The sequence below is a fragment of the Schistocerca piceifrons genome, chromosome 4 (assembly GCF_021461385.2).
Source record: "Schistocerca piceifrons isolate TAMUIC-IGC-003096 chromosome 4, iqSchPice1.1, whole genome shotgun sequence".
NCBI classification, from domain to species: Eukaryota; Metazoa; Arthropoda; class Insecta; order Orthoptera; family Acrididae; genus Schistocerca; species Schistocerca piceifrons.
Window position 1 is genome coordinate 100,750,901 of NC_060141.1, and position 15,423 is coordinate 100,766,323.

Sequence of the window (15,423 nt, forward strand, 5' to 3'; positions counted from 1 at the left end):
AAAGGTGCATTCAACCTGAACTAAAAAGGCAAGGCGCCATGCTTTCGCTGATTTCAGCAGTGAATCATGAAAAAGAGCTAGTTAATTCCAGTGACTGAGAGGTTTTGGTTCAATCCTTGAAAAGAACAGTTTCCCCATCTCTAACTACTACTGCTACTACTACTACTACTGCTGCTGCTGCTGCTACACTGGGAGGAAAGCCATTACTTTAAAAGAAACCTGCTACTTCCTCTGTTAAATTAAATGACTGCTGTTATCTTCTGTTGGTATCTTTATTCGTGTTTCATTACTTTCGTATTTTCAAAGAAAACGGTTACCCACAGAGGCTTGTTCATGATACAATACTGGCCATTAAAATTGCTACACCAAGAAGAAATGCAGATGATAAACGGGTATTCGTTGGACAAATATATTATACTAGAACTGACATGTGATTACATTTTCACTCAATTTGGGTGCATAGATCCTGAGAAATCAGTACCCAGAACAACCACCTCTGACCGTAATAACGACCTTGATACGCCTGGGCATTGAGTCAAACAGAGCTTGGATGGCGTGTGCAGGTACAGCTGCCCTTGCAGCTTCAACACGATACCACAGTTCATCAAAAGTAGTGACTGGCGTATTGTGACGAGCCAGTTGCTCGGCCACCATCGACCAGACGTTTTCAGTTGGTGAGAGATCTGCAGAATGTGCTGGCCAGGGCAGTAGTCGAACATTTTCTGTATCCAGAAAGGCCCGTACAGGACCTGCAACAGGCGGTCGTACATTATCCTGCTGAAATGTAGGGTTTCGCAGGGATCGAATGAAGGGTAGAGCCACGGGTCGTAATACATCTGAAATGAAAGGTCCACTGTTCAAAGTGCCATCAATGCGAACAAGAGGTGACCAAGACGTGTAACCAATGGCACCCGAAACCATCACGCCGGATGATACCCCAGTATGGCGCTGACGAGTACACGCTTCCAATGTGCGTTGACCGCAATGTCGCCAAACACGGATGCGACCATCATGATGCTGTAAACAGAACCTGGATTCATCCGAAAAAATGACGTTTTGCCATTCGTGTACCCAGGTTCGTCGTTGAGTACACCATCGCAGGCGCTCCTGTCTGTGATGCAGCGTCAAGGGTAACTGCAGCCATGGTCTCGGAGCTGATAGTCCATGCTGCTACAAACGTCGTCGAACTGATCGTGCAGGTGGTTGTTGACTTGCAAACGTCTCCATCTGCTGACTCAGGGATCGAGAAGTGGCTGCACGATCCGTTACAGCCATGCGGATAAGATTCCTGTCATCTCGACTGCTAGTGATACGAGGCCGTTGGGCTTCAGCACGGCGTTCCGTATTACCCACCTGAACCCACCGATTCCATATTCTGCTAACAGTCATTGGATCTCGACCAACACGAGCAGCAATGTCGCGATACGATAAACCGCAATCGCGGAAGGCTACAAACGGCTAGGTTTCCTATGGTGTGGCTCTTTTATTTTTTGTCATTTTATTTACACAATTTCCGTAGGACCAAATTGAGGAGCAAGGTCATGGAACATGTCAGTACATGAAATTACAACATAAAAGTAATAACACATAAAAATAAAGTCTTTATGAACCCGAAAAAAGTCAAGCCGTAAGTTTAAGTAAACGCAATCAACAATACAACAAGAATCAGCTTAATTTTTCAAGTAACTCAAATGGGTTCAAATGGCTCTGAGCACTATGTGACTTAACATCTATGGTCATCAGTCCCCTAGAACTTAGAACTACTTAAGTCTAACTAACCCAAGGACATCACACAACACCCAGTCATCACGAGGCAGAAAAAATCCCTGACCCCGCCGTTCAAGGAACTCCTCGACAGAATAGAAGGAGTGACCCTTGAGGAAACTCTTCAGTTGTGTGGATTACTGCTAAATTTTTGAATTCGAGCGGTAACTTATTGAAAATGGATGCAGCAGTATACTGCACACCTTTCTGCATAAGAGTTAAGGAAGGCCAACCCAGATGCAGGTTTGATTTCTGCCGAGTGTTAACTGAGTGAAAGGTGCTTATTTTGGAAATAAGCTAATATTGTTAACAAGAAATGACAGTAAGGAATATATATATTGAGAGGCCAACGTCAAAATACCCACACTCGGGATCAGGGGTCGACAAGAGGTTCGCGAACTTACACCACTTATTGCCCGAAACGCCCGTTTCTGAGCCAAAAATATCCTTTTAGAATGGGAAGAGTTATCCAAAAATATAATACCATACGACATAAGCGAATGAAAATAACCAAAGTAGTCTAATTTTCGTGTCGAACGATCACTCACTGTAGATACCATTCGCATAGCAAAAATGGTAGCATTAAGTATTTGAACAAGATCCTGAATGCGGGCTTTCCACAATAGTTTACTATCTATCTGTGAAATTAAAACCTCAGATTTTGTTGAATTGTGTGTTAGAAACTGTAAAAACCGAATCTTACTGTGATTTAGCGTTAGTTTATTTTCTACAAGCCATGAACTTTGGTCATGAACTGCACTATTTGAAACCGAGTCAATGTTGAACACAACAGCCTCTACTACCAAGAAGTGTAATCAGCAAACAGAAATATTTTAGAATACCTCGTAATACTAGAGGGCATATTATTTATTTAAATACGGAACAGGAGCGGCCCCAACACTGACCGCTGGGGCACCCCCACTTGACTGTACCCCACTCAGACCCCACATCACAGCCATTCTCAACATTGTGAATAATGACCTTTTGCTGTCTGTTGCTGAAGTAAGAGGTGAACCAATTGTGAGCTACTCCCCGTATTCCGTAATTGTCCAACTACTGGAGCAATATTTTGTGATCAGCACTATCAAACACCTAAGTTAAATAAAAAAATATGCCTAGCGTTCGAAACCTTTTGTTTAACCTATCCAGTTCCACACAGAGAAAAGAGAATATAGCATTTAAGTTGTTAAACGACTTCTAAAGCCGAACTGTACATTTGATAGCAAATCGTGTGATATAAAATGATAAATTATCCTTACATACACAACCTTTTTAATAATTCTAGCAAACACTGATGGCAAAGAAATAGGTCTAAAATTATCTACATTAGTCCTTTCCCCATTTTTATAAAGCGGCTTTACTGTTAAGTACTTTTATCGTTCAGGGAACTGACCATCCCTAAAGAAAACATTACAAATAAGACTAACTGCAAGGCTAACATGTGCAGCACAATACTTTAATATTCTGCTAGGCACTCTATCATAACCATGAGAGTCCTTAGTCTTCAGTGATTTAATCATTGACTCAATCTCCCCGTTGCCTGTATCACAGAGGAGTCTTTCAGACATCAATCTCGGAAAGGCATTTGCCAAGAAAGTTATATGATTGCCTGTAGAAACTAAATTTTTATTTAATTCACCAGAAGTGCTCATAAAATGATTGTTAAATACTGCACATATATCTGATTTATCAGTAAAAGAAATATTTATACTGCGAACTGACTTTATATCGTCGACCTTGTGCTGCCGACCAGACACTTCCTTCACAACTGACCATATGGCTTTAATTTTATCCTGTGAATTAGCTATTCTATTTGCACACCACATATTCTTTGCCTTCCTAATAAAATTTTTAAGCACCGTACAATACTGTTTGTAATAGGCTACTGTAGCTTGTTTGTGACTACCTCTAATAATTTTATATAATTCCAACTTTGTTCTACATGATATCCTTATCCGACTAGTCAGCCATTCGGGCTGCCTTTTACTGCTAGTACCCTGTTTAGAACGTGCTAATGCAAAGCAACTCTCAAAGAGCATGAGAAATGTGTTAAGGAAAGCATTATATTTGTCATCTATGTTATCGGCACTATAAACATCCTGCCACTCTTTTTTCCATGATGAGGTTTAAAAAACTCTCTACTGCTGATGGATTAACTTTCCTACATTGTTTGTAATTATATGTGGCATTTGTTTGAGTACAAAAGCCTTTTAGTGTTGAAACTTGTGCATCATGGTCTGAAAGGCCATCCACCCTTGTACTAACACAATACCCATCTACTAATGTGTTCTGGACAACACAAAAACGCTGCCAAACACTCGAAACAATCTGCCAGGGAGATCACAGCACGCACTGGCAACCGCCATGACCATGGAGGAAGTAGGAGCAAGTGGGAGTTTCCGCGTTAAGCGCGAGCCGCCATGAGATGAGAAAGTTTTTTCCTACCCGAAGACTTTGCGGTGTGGTGAATGGAACTGCAAATTCGGTCCGCCATTACGATGGATGGCGAACTGCTTAGCAGCCTGGGTCGATTCAAGCTGAGGTACAGTTGGCCGGATGGCGAGAGATAAAGAGGCCAATCAAGCAGTCAGAGACTAAAGAGACAGCTGTGAGGCAGTAAGTTTGCCTCCTGGAGGCCTTTAAACCCATTGTCAACTCTGTGTCAGATCCATACCTACATTCTAATGTTTATTGTCAGTGGCATATTCTTTTCCCACTATGCGTTTAACTGGTTCACCTTGTAGTCCAGTGCTTGGGCCTTAAGCATTTGACCGCAAATTGCATTTTATTTCTCTTACAGCTGCCTCCAAACATTGCGATAACTCCGCTCCACAACTTCTGCGATGTAATTCTGCAGATAACAGCCTTTAGCAGTGCAGATACTGGAACTCCACAATCGGCCGCAGAGTGTACTAACTGAAGGGGATTAAGGACTATTGTCAATCAGCGTGGAAGGTGTCCTCCCGGCTTGCCTCGAGACCGCTAAACACGGAAGATGAAAGCTGCCGTTGACTGTCAACTCGTTGCCACGCAACAACGAGATGTTCGATACGGCACACCGTCTTTGCATCTGCCACACCAGCCTCCACGCAAGAGTTGCCTCCATCGAGTGGTGAGATGTCCCATTTCCAACTTGCCAAATATTGAGCCACGTCTACGATCAATCAAATCAACCTGAGAGATATATGTGTAGAAGAATATTTTAACTATCAGCTTTTTTATTAGAACCTCAGTTTCTACCGGTGTGGTTGAGGACCATCTGCGCGGGATATCTACCAAATGTACAAAACGGAACAAGAACTGTACACGAAAAAAATACAAAATACAAATTTCATAATAGGTAGAGGAGCATAATCTGTTCATGAATACTTACAAGATAAAAAGGGATGAGATGAATACAGAAATAATTTTCTTTTCTGTCTGACAGAAAATCTGAAACTTTATAATACCTATAAGAAAGGAACACACAGCATGTTCCACAGAAATCTAATAGAGATGTCCTCAATGTAGCAACAGTTAACGTAATGATGTACAAAAAGATAAGAAATCGAAGTGGTAAGAGCTATACAGTCTAACCTCTGTAGTATAAGCAAGTCGTTGAATACACATCAAAGATAGTATCATAACATGTTCTATCGATATATATAAAGTCCATGTCTAGTACTAGTTGACAGCTGACAAGCGCTATTGTTTCGAAGTCGTTGTCTGCATCAGCTTATTTGTCATTTCATCACTGCCTAATTATTACGTGTTTATCTTTTCTGCTCGTAGCGGTCAATAAATCGTGCGTAATTGGCGAGCAGTCTGTACTCGGGGCCGGTTTTTCGTGCGCCACCGTATATTATTTCACTGCAGCGTCCACTACCAGTAATTAAAATGTATTTCATAATTACGTAAATTACATAAAAATTATGTGGTATGTAATACATACATCTTTTCAGGTAACAAAACGGCGTATCAGCTTACTTCACTATTTCGATAAACAGCAGAAGACATACTTGTAAAAAGGCAAGATTTTTTTGTTATTACACATGCAAACGAAGTCGACACGGAACACACGAGTGGCCATTTTCCGTCTTTTTCTGATTCAAGGTAAAAGGGCATGTTCATTGTTACGGAAGGCAGATCGACTTACAACCGAATGAAGCCCGCGCTTCATAATCTATTGTTTCGAAGTCGTAGTCTGCATCAGCTTATTTGTCATTTCATCACTGCCTAATTATTACGTGTTTATCTTTTCTGCTCGTAGCGGTCAATAAATCGTGCGTAATTGGCGAGCAGTCTGTACTCGGGGCCGGTTTTTCGTGCGCCACCGTATATTATTTCACTGCGATCAGCCACATAACGCTACAGTTGGCTAGACGAGAGGTTTTGCTGACTCACGAAAATTACAAGTGTGTGAGAATTCTGTTATGAATACAAACGCTGTACTGCAGGGGGCAGGCAAGTACCCCTCTTGGTGGCTTCCATCTTCAGTCACCTATGCTACTAATTTTCAATTTTTCAAAAGAACCATGTACCAAGAACAAATGAACGGTGAACGAGTAAAAATGAACGGTTCCAAAAAAAAGCGATCACCAGTGAACTAGTTCCCAAGGATGAAAGAGTCTCTAATACAGAGCCCTTAGGAAAGCTTATTTGTGCCTGTTAACTCATTGTGCCTGCAACGTTTTATCGCATATATTATTTACTAAATGCAAAATACAGCGTTTCCCTGCAAATTGCGGCTTCAATATGGGAATGCTACACTAGCGCCATTGAGCGGTTCAGTAATTTTTTAGTAAGTTTATGATTTTAACTGACACGGTCTCTATCGATTTCACAAAGGTTACCTAACAGCTGCCGTGCGTTTTCTGCCTATGTACTAGGTGGCGGGAGGGGCTGCGCGAAGCCTTCAAGTGCGGTGGAAGAGACCGTCATGTGGCAGTTGGCTTCCGGCTCGCATGTGTGAGGTTGCGGGAACTGCGTCGGCAGTCGGCTCTTTGACTGTCATCTCACTTTGTAAGAAGAGCTCCGGATTAACGGACGATATAAGAGTAATCCAGTGATATCATAAGGACTGGTTGCAGTTTACTCTTCGCAGTAAAGTCGAGTTGTGCCTTGTCTCGAAATGTGCGTCAGAACCTGGGAGGAGCGTGGAAGTAAACACTGGATTCCAGCTGGATGGGTGCGGCTTCAGTGCTGTCGGAACCAAAACATCGCCGCAGCACAGAAGGAGATACTGATCCTCTAAAATTTCCACCTGTCTTCGTAGTGGATGGAAAGCTGTGTGGGAACCAAAACCAAGCAGTTCTTACATAACAGGAGTTTATTGTGAGCATCCGTTCCTGTAATCTCACTGAAAGGAATGGGTGATGTCTGTTTACTTGTAACTTTCGATGGCGGCTTAGCGCCGGGTGGTTAAAAAGCGACAACTGAATTTTGTAGTTTGAGTTGACTTCTCAAGGAGGCCTGGTCTTTGTTCTTGTAAAATGCCTTAAAGCAAGTACACTTCAACGTTCAGCTATGAAATTTCAAATGTGTTGTTCAGTACTTAAGGTTTTAAGGGAAATTTTACAGTGGTTCATTTTTAATAATGCAGTTATCTCTTTTGGACTTTAGTTAAGTACCTTCATTATTTTAATAAACACTGGCCAAGGTAGTTTCCTCCTTTTTTAAAAATTTTTTGGGGCAGTTGGTAAAATAGGAGTCGTAAAATTCGCTCGAGCGTTAACCTCATTTAAATAATAGATATTCTATAAAGTTTTTTAATATGCAAGAATATAAGTGGCATCTTGTTTCTGTTTTAGACTAATTGCTGGTTTAAGGTTGTTCCAATGTTACCTGCCGGTGACTTGTTTACGGGGCTTATGGTACCTGCCTGTGATTAAAGCGAACCCTAATTTGAATTGTAGAATATTTTGATCATTTATCGTGAATCTTTAATTATAAAAAATGTTAATTTGTAAAACTTACGGCCTCCGAGGATCAGTTAGCTTCTAAATTTGAACGTAAATTGTCCTTCCTAGTCTTCTTATATTATCTCCCCATTTTTTTAAATGTATGCTTGTGATGTTTAAATACTTGCTACCTGACATTTACTTATGAACATTTAAGTTCTAAACAATATTGAGGACATTCAGCTCACTTATCAATCGTTTGATTATTGCTACAACTTGTTCGCAGCACTTGAAAATGGGATAATGTTGGCCCGAAACATACTGTGGCAATAATCACACGGTTGACAACTGGGCTGAGTATCCTCCGTACTGAGTGAATAACAGTTGTACGATGACTTCACATCAGTTACTAAGTTTGGGTTAGGAGAGTCGGACTGTTCATCAATAAACGTACATGTTCCATGTTTTAACCTTTTGATTAATTTATTCGACCTGGACAACAATTTTTCTGTTTACAACATTTTGGTACCCTTTGGGGGTGATATCATTAATGATCTGCATGCCATTTCTCAATTTTTTTTCAATTGACTACATTCTGGCACACAGCGCGGATCGTCTCTTGCATGTCACTGCCTATGTCATTTACCAGTTTTTCAATTCATTACAAATGATATAATTATTTTGTCTTATACTGTGACTGTGTAAGTTGCAGTTGAGCTAAAACTAATGAATACGAGGTCAATTTTTTTCAACTTTCTATCAGTCGTGAAATAAAAATCACAGTGCAAATAAAAAATGTTTTGCTTGCAACTTTTAGCTACACCTTCCAGCTGCCTCTCTATCTACTCTCCGCTCCGACTTAGACATTTGTCATAGAGTGATACCAAAATTCTAGTACCTTCGTCATCTCAGGCAGCCACCTGTGATTTGTACTAATTCCATACTCTGGTCCGCTGCTAGTTGTTTACACCAAAATGCTGTCCTCATAGCCAACGGTTCCTGTGAGAAAAGACAAAAATTGTCATGATGAAGCAAACGCATGACAGTTACATTATGTGGGCTGCATGAAATCTGGGAAGAGATAAGAGCAAGATATGCTGAACCAAACTCCCTGCCTAGTCCGTCATCACTCCGACTCAATTCTAACTTCTAATCCAGGTAGTCCGCAATAAATTGTACGAACGAAGCCTCATTCAGTGTCCATGGCTTAACACCTACTCTAAGTGCCAACAGGTCACTCATGATCATTTTAATGCGCGTATTACGCCTCTCCGTTAGACTGACTCATACTTGCTTGTTTTCCAAATAAAAAACGCCTTCTCATGCTGCACTGTATTTTATTTCTCCCAGACGTGTTTCGCCTTTTTTCCACTTTAAAGCATCATCAGTGGGATCTAGAATGATATAGTTATGTTCTGGTATGTGTTATTTGTAGTTACAAAACAGTTCACGTCTCATTTTCTATGGAAACAAGTGATTACTTACAGTTCTTCGCGTTCTTAGTTGGTGTGTGCGTTTCCTCTTATCTGGTCACATGCTGGAGGTCGCACTACAGCTCTGTTTACGATACATAAGCATGTTTTTATGTTCCGAACTGTTATCTTCCCATTTTTCATCTTCTTTGCCCTTATTGTTGTGATGCACTATTGGTTTTTTGTCACTAATTGCATATATTTGATCGAAAGCTGTGTAACTACTTTAAATTCATTATATGTCTCACCCTGTTTGGTATGTACATGTTGCCAACCTATGCTGAAAACTAATATCCATTCATTTCTGTTATGTCTGTATCTGTGCGTGTGTGTGTGTGTGTGTGTGTGTGTGTGTGTGTGTGTGTGTGTGTGTGTGTGTGTATGCGTGTTTACGCCTGGTAGGGTATATAAGGAGCGTGAGCAGCATCAGATTGTGAAAGATCATAGTGAAAAACACGGAGATGCCGCGTACTAGTGTGAGATTGCATTATCAGCACCTGAAAGAGTTTGAAATTGTTCTCATTGTGAGTCTCCATTTGACCAGCTGGTCGAATTGTGCAAATCCGTAGGTGGACTCTTTGAGATCTGAGGACATTCACCTCTGCGCCTGCCATCCAAGAACAAGGAATGGACCTCCTGTGACACTCTGTGTCTTCCCGCACCACTGGTCGGAAACTAGCAGCTTAGAGATGGGTCGTTCGCGAACTAACGGGTCCAAAGGAACGGTTCACCAAGATGAGCGGAACGAGAGAGGAACGAATTCTAAGGAATGGGCTTTCATAGTTCACTTCGGTCGCGGTTTTCTACTTATAGTTCCCGGGAACGGGATCTGTTTCAAACCTTTCTTGAACTTTGAACTTCAGGTTCTTTTCGTATTCTATTCAGCGTCCACGACCGGTAGTTAAAATGTATTTTATAATTACGTAAATTACATAAAAACTGCGTGGTATGTAATACATAAACCTTTTCAGGTAACAACACGGCGTATCAGGTTACTTCACCATTTCGATAAACAGCAGAAGAAATACTTGTAAAAAGGCAAGGTTTTTGTTATTACACATGCAAAGGACGTTGGCACGGCCCACACGAGTGGCCATTTTCCGTCTTTTTTTGGATCCAAGGTAAAAGAGCATGTTTATTGTTATAGAAGGCAGACCGACTTACAACCGAATGAAGCCCGCGCTTCGTAATCGAGTGTGTGGTGTCACATTTTGTAAAGAGAATATGATAACTCCTACAACATTATTTCAGTGGTACAGGGTGGCGCACGAAAAATCTGCCCCGAGTACTACACTGCTCACTGTCGCCTACCAATCGTCATCTGTTGTTTCGACGTTGCTTGCATTAGCTTATTTGTTATTTCTTCACTGCCTAATTATTACATGTTTATCTATTCTGCTCGTAGCGGTCAACAAATCGTGCGTAACTGGCGAGCAGTCTATACTCAGGGCCGGTTTTTCGTGCGGTACATTATTTTATTTCACTGCAATCAACCACATAACGCTACAGTTGGCTAATCGAGATGTTTTGCAGAATCACTAAAATTACCAGTGTGTGAGAATTCTGTTATGAATAAAAACTCTGTACTCCACGGGGGAGGCAAGTGTCCCCTCTTAGCCTCTTAGCACCCTCCATCTTCAGTCACCTATGCTACTAATTTTAAATTTTTCATAACAACCATATACCAAGCACGATGAACGGTGAACGAGTAAAAATAAACGGTTCCCAAAAAATTGTGATCACCAGTGAACTAGTTCCCAAGAATGAAAGACTTTGCCCATCTCTATAGCAGCTACCGGGCTAGGGAAAGACCATCCCATACACACATTACCGTTAACACCACAACACAACATGTGGTTGTGTTTTGAGTGGGTCCAGGACCGGGAAGCATAGACAACTCATGAAATGCGTATAACAGTGTCCAGCGATTAATAGCATTTAGAGTATTCCGAATGACCTTAATAAGTGAGTATGGATGCGATCTGGGGGCAGGTGGTGATTGAGATACCTCTGGAGGCATAGCGGCACGTGAGGGGCGGCCGGCGTCCTCATGTATCACCTCTGATGGGACACGTCAGTGTTCGTCCACACATAGCACGTATCTCTGGGTCTGCTTGATGTTGGCGCCAGGAAGCCCCCAAATCTGTTCCGAATAGAACATGTGTGTGACCAACTCTGGCATCAACTCTGTCCCAGTGCCATTAACGACAACATCAAGGTCCACTTACAATAGTGGTGGGCCATCTGGCGTCAGGAGAGAATACAACGGCTTTATAACACTCTTTCCATCCGAAACACTGCACGAATTCAGACCAGAGGGCGTGCAATGTCATACTGGTACGTTGGCTCCTATGCCAAGTTCTTTGGAAATATGACTCAATTCTGCAATCAGCGAAATAACGTAACTTAGCCTCTCAACCCGTGAAGTTTCATTTAGTTCCACCCCTTCACTGTTTTTGTCAGGCAATGCGCTTTAGTCAATATTGTTAAACAAGCATTGCATAATTCAGCAACACTAGACACACTCTGTCTGGTTTGTTTATCACCATACTTACTACGATTTTTGCAGTTACACATATTAATTTTCTGTTCTCCTAATGCAGAAGCAGATCGTATCGATGCTTTTCGACTTTGACTCCTTGTATTACTGGACGACAGTTCCGAGGACATCAGATACTAACGTTCTCTACCACTTACACGATCTGGCCTCTAAGTTCTTTGGTTTAGTGACAGGTGTTTAGGGAATGCTGCCAACGTATGGTATAGACTCTGGGAAAAAAAAGAGTATGAATTCGGCAATTTTTGCAGGAGTCTGCTTTCTGTGTTATTTGCGTGCGACCACAATCAGCAACACAAAGACTTTTGACAAACGTCACTGTAATCAATTACTGGTACTACAACACTATCGGTCACCGAAACTCCTATTACGCACTAAGACGAATGTAGTACGTCTCTTTAAAACTACAAAAGTAGCTTGCCGATAGTGTCACTGCTGTGAAAGGACTTTAAATTTGACTGTGATCGTGTACTAATGATTAAGGTATCGGAGAATTTTTCGTTATTACAAAGATTATGTTTCGACAGGGAGCAGTAGTTTATATAGGTTCCGGTAGTTATAAAGTAAACTGTAGTTAAAGGAAAGAAAAACGGTCGGCAGCCTAATTAGGCTCAGTGGTACCAGGAAATTATATTGCTCATTGAGAAAATTAACTATTGTGCATGGCTCTACTTCGTGCTAAATTCTGTTTTACAAATGGGACATGAAACACTAACACTGTCTAGCAAGTCTTGGAACAGTACTTTGCCATGAGAAACACAGATGGAATCTTTAAGTGTTTCGGCAACAAACTATTTCACTAGACCTCACTGGCTGTACCGAGAAAAGGGAAGATAATTTTCATCATAATATATCAGTTACGCAGGGAGGAGCACAATTAATATGGACTTGAGGAGCTTTCACCGTTTAACTATCGAAAAACATTGACATAGAAATGAACTTTCAATGGTTATATTAACTGATCTGTTTACTAGACGTTTTCTTAGTGAACATTTACCTCTTTGCATCAAGTAGTTAATAAATAAAATACGTAGCCCCAGAATCTGTTATGGTCTGAACAGTGGCAGCCAATAAATTTTTAAATAACGTAAAAGCTGTTGAAATGACTGCTGCACTTCGCAAGTGTTGTGCTGTAATAATGATTGTAATACTGGCTCAACATTTAGTACGGGAACTCAGAAACGATTATATCAATTGACTGATGTCAGAACTGGACACTTGTGGCAAGATACAACATGACAACACTTTTAAACACAAATGAATGAAAATAAACTCTTTTACAATCCTGTGCAATAGGTATTCATTATGTTGGCCCTTAAACTGCAGTGAAAAATAACCACATTTTGTGATCACTTTTTTATTCAGTTACTGTTACTAGAGACTGGAGATTTTGGCAAGAATGAAATTCGAGCAGACTAATTAGTTCTTTTCTTTGCATTTCCACTTTTACAAATCTTGAACTATTCGCGTATGAAAGTTTACGTGTAGTGTTTCAGAAATAAAACTAACTGAACATTTCAGAAATTTACTATTCCAGAAATGTTAAGGAGCACTGTTAAAGCAATAAATACTCTGCCGTTCAGTAAAACAGGACACTCAGATACAGCGAATCACTCGGAAAGCTATCCTGTCTAGGTAAATAACTAAGGAGTAATTCAAGATTCTAAACACCAAGATGAACTAGAAACAAATATTATTTGCATATAAAGCAAATAACTGGTCAATGCAAGTAAATAATCCACGTGTAAAGCAAGCTGTTACTAATAGCGTCAGTTAAAAAGCCACCCTAAATCTCACAAAATTCACTGAACAAATAACTTTCCTGTTCAGAGTAACGTCAACAATAAGTAGCCGCAGACTGTTGTTCGCCATATACGTGTGGTAGTTTACGTATACGGAGAACAGCAATGGTCGCATTTCTAAGGTCACCTTTTCCTCTGACAAACTCTAGCTGTCCAAAACAAAGTACTGAGTGCTAATAGAAAGTCTTCCAGCTAGATTCATATTTGAGAGCGTATTCTACATATTCGGAGCTTTCTTAACAACGTATGATGTGGCATAGTGTTGAATGCTTTCCAGGAATCTGTGCTTATAGGACCAGCCACATGGCGTGCTTCCACGGTTCACAGAATATCGTTTGTGAAACAGGCGAGCTGTCTTTCGCCCGACGGATACATTCTAACTGATAAATTACGTACACAAGCTTTTGTATCTCTCCAGCAAACTCACTATTTTCTAGTTTCTTCCAGCAGACCGTCGTTAAGAATATTAGAGCACCATTTTGCGCATCCGTTCTTTTGCCCTTCTTATGCACGAGAGATCCCTGCGCTTCTTTCTAGATTGTTTTGCTGTGTGAGAAACTAAAGATAAATGTGAGCTAGGGAAGGAGCCAATGCCGCAGAGTAGTTTCTTTATAATCGACATGGAATCCCACCAGGACGTGCCACTTCAGTTGTTCCAGATGGTTCGGAAGCTTCTCGCTTATTTCCATCCGACATACTTGCGAGTTTTTGCGGCGGTCGGAGAATGGCAACTTTGTACTGTCTCTCTGTATCAAATACATTTTCACATGGGAAATGTAAGACTTCAGGTTTCCATTCGCTATCTTCTGTACCCGTATCAGGCTGTCCTATAACATAATAAACAGAAGCTTTCAACCTAATTAGCGATTTTCTGGGATTCTTGGAAAGATCTTTGAGTAACATGACTATGAATATTGTTATATGCTTCGTGAAAATGTCTCCTTAAAGACGCACGAATTTCTACGAAACTTACTTGAACTGAGAATGCATCAATCTCTCATTATTCAGTCTTTTCCAAATAACATTACCGTATTTTACGGACTATAAGCTGCTACGAACTATAAGACACACCTCAGTTTTTAAGCAATTAAAAAAAATTATTAGTTTACAAAGCCAGTGTAAAAAAGTTCTTAGTTTATAAAACCAAACTGACCTTTAAAATACCTGAAAATCGTCATCTCATCTTTCTTCTTCTTTTTTTCCTTCTTCTTCCTCTTCTTCCTCTTTGTCGTCATCTTTGTCCTCTTCATGTATGAGATGGTCCTCACTGCCATAGAGAGCTTTACTTATGCCGCACTTCTTGAAAGATTAAACAGTAGTGTCTTCTCTCACTCTAGGCCAAGACTGTTTTATCCACTGACACACTTGTTGGACTATAAGTCGTTTTAAAGCCCCCTTCGGTGTGAATTCATATTGGGTTTCATCCACCATCGATTTATTCCTTTACTCTCTTATATACACTTTAAGTAGTGTACTTATCGAGGTTGCAATTGTGAAGTAAGTCCTCCGAGAATAATAGCAAGCTCTTTATTTCCCTATCTCCAGTTCTCTTTCATAGAAGTTTTCAGGTGACTACTAAACTGATCTAGCACAAGAAGAGAACTCTTCTTAAAAAACGCACCTTTCCTTCTCTCCCACACTCTATTAATCCATAACTTCACACCGGCCTTGTCCATCCAAACCTTGTCATGTACTTGAACAGCAACAAATGGCCGTATTATAGAGGTTTTGGCATTGTTTTGCACGTGAAAATGATCATTGGATTAAGTTTTATACCGTCAGCACAACATGAAAGCCAGCCGTGGTGGCCGAGCGGTTCTAGGCGCTTGAGTCCGGAACCACGCGGCTGCTACTGTCGCAGGTTGAATCCTTCCTCGGGCATGGATGTGTGTGATGTCTTTAGGTTAGTTAGGTTTACATAGTTCTGAGTCTAGGGGACTGATGACCTC